At 42.4% G+C, this 2,545-nt stretch overlaps 1 pseudogene; it reads right to left on the bottom strand.

Annotated features, from left to right (window-relative positions):
• Positions 1–1,517, bottom strand: part of LOC111536984 — a 4,593-nt pseudogene extending 3,076 nt beyond the window's left edge.
• Between the last annotated feature and the right edge of the window lie 1,028 nt (positions 1,518–2,545).

Genomic DNA, 2,545 nt, shown 5'->3' with positions numbered 1-2,545 from the left:
CTTGAGCCTTATTTATTCTTAGCATATTATTTTCAATGGCCCCTGCAGTGTACAATTTCTGCCAGGTCTTCTTCCTGCAGAATTTTCTTAGCTTTGGTCCTCAGAGGAAGGAACTCTGTGAAGTGTTTGTCATAGTATTCATCCAAGGCACGCATATACTTGCTGTAGCTGATGAGCCAATTGACAGAGGGGAAATGCTTATGCTGAGCTAGTTTCTTATCTAAGCCCCAGTACACCTGAACGATACCAAAAGTGGCAGATGTAACTGGATCAGAAAAATCATCACCAGGTAGAGAAACTGCTCCTACAATGCTGACACTCCCTTCTCTTTCAGGATGTCCAAGACATTTCACCCTGCCTGCTCATTCATAAAAAGAGGCCAGATGGGCACCAAGATAGGCTAGATATCCACTATCTGCAGGCATTTGAGCTAAACAACCAGAGATTTCTCTAAGGGCCTCAGCCCATCTAGAGGTAGTGTCAGCCATCATACTGACATGATAGCCCATGTCACGGAAGTATTCTGACAGTATGATTCCAGTATTAATAGAGGTTTCTGTAGCAGCAACAGGCATATTGGAGGTATTGGCTACCAAAGCTGTCCTCTTCATAATTGACTCTACCTTACTTACCATCAACCTCCATTGTGAGCTCTGGGAAGTCCTGGAGGACTTCAGACATCTCATTTCCTCTTTCACCACATCCTACATAGATTATTACATCACTGTTAGAATACTTGGATAGAGACTGTGATATCACTGTCTTTCCACAGCCAAAGGCTCCCAGGATAGCAGTAGTTCCTCCCTGGACACACGGAAAAAGGGCATCAAGGACTCTCTGGCCAGTCAGCAGAGGATGATTGGCTGGCAGCTTCTCAGTGACAGATAGAACTTGATGTACAGGCCATACTTGCACTATGGTGAACTTCTCCTTTACACCTTCAAATTCAAGCTCCAAGACAACATCAGAGGTATCATAATTTCCAGGTGGAGCAATATGTTACAGTTCCTCTGTTTTGTGGGGGTAACATGATTTTGTGTTTGATAAGCAAGTTCTCATTGACAATTCCATAAATGTCTCCACCAGTGATATGACTACCAACCCGTAGGTTTTTGCAAGGTGTAAAGTCCCATTTGATATCTCTGCTAAGAGCAGACACGTTTACTCCTCTGGGGATGTAGATGCTTTGGGTCTGACTGCTGATATCCAACAAAGGTCTTTGAATACCATCAAAAATGGCTCCCATAATGCCAGGATTGAGCTCTACAGAGAGGGGTTTACCAGTGCGAAGTACAGGATCTCCAACAGAAATGCCAGAAATGTCTTCACACACCTGAATAGTAGCCATGTCACCCTCCAATCGAATAATCTCTCCAACCAACTTGCTGTGGCCCACTCTCACCAGCTGCACCCGCCTTGTCACAGGCTGTAACCACAGGTCCTGAGACCCCATGCACATAACCAAATGTGCTTTCTTTATCTTCATCGAGTATTTTGGGTAGCTTGGAAAAATCCATGTTAGTTTACCTGCTGGGGCATGAGGTGCAGAGACCGTACCGACTGAGGACCCAGAGGCTCTGAGGGTCTTGACTCTTTATCCAATTTGCCAGTCTGTGCCTCTTAATTGAGGCATTTATCCTATTTACATTTAAGGTTAACATTGTTATGTGTGAATTTTATCCTGTCACTATGATGCTAGCTGGTTATTTTGCCCATTAGTTGAGGCAGTTTCTTTACAGTGTGGATGGTCTTTACAGTTTAGTATGTTTTTGCAGTTGCTGGTACTGGTTTTTCCTTTTCATATTTGTGCTTATTTCAGGAGCTCTTGTAAGGCAGGCCTAGCGGTGACAAAATCTCCTAGCATTTGCTGATCTGTAAAGGATTTTATTTCTCCTTCACTTATGAAGTTTGGCTCAGAAGGATATGAAATTCTGGGTTGAAAATTCTTTTCTTTAAGAATGTTGAATATTGATCCCCACTCTCTTCTGGCTTGTAGAGTTTCTGCTGAGACATCAGGTGTTAGTCTGGTGGGCTTCCCTTTGTGTGTAACCCAACCTTTCTCTCTGACTGCCCTTAACATCTTTTCCTTCATTTCAACCTTGGTGGATCTGATGAGTATATGTCTTGGGGTTGCTCTTCTGAAGGAGTATTTTTGTGCTGTTCTAGTTCCTGAATTTGAATGTTGGCCTGACTTGCTGGGTTGGAGAAGTTCTCCTGGGTAATATCCTGAGGAATGTTTTCCAACTTGGTTTCATTCTCTCCGCCACTTTCAGGTACACCAATCTAACATAGATTTGGTCTTTTCACATAGTCCCATATTTCTTGGAGTCTTAGTTCATTCCTTTCATTCTTTTTTCTCTACTCTTGTCTTCACGCTTTATTTCACTAAGATGATCTTCAATCTCTGATATCATTTTTTTTCCACTTGATCAATTCAGCTATTGATACTTGTATATGCTTCACAAAGTTCTCATGCTGTGTTTTTCAGCTCCATCAGGTCATTTATTTTCTTCTCTAAACTGCTTATTCTCATTAGCAATTCCTC

Source organism: Piliocolobus tephrosceles, chromosome 1 (assembly GCF_002776525.5).
Source record: "Piliocolobus tephrosceles isolate RC106 chromosome 1, ASM277652v3, whole genome shotgun sequence".
Classification (NCBI taxonomy): domain Eukaryota; kingdom Metazoa; phylum Chordata; class Mammalia; order Primates; family Cercopithecidae; genus Piliocolobus; species Piliocolobus tephrosceles.
This window is presented reverse-complemented; position numbering and strand designations above follow the sequence as displayed.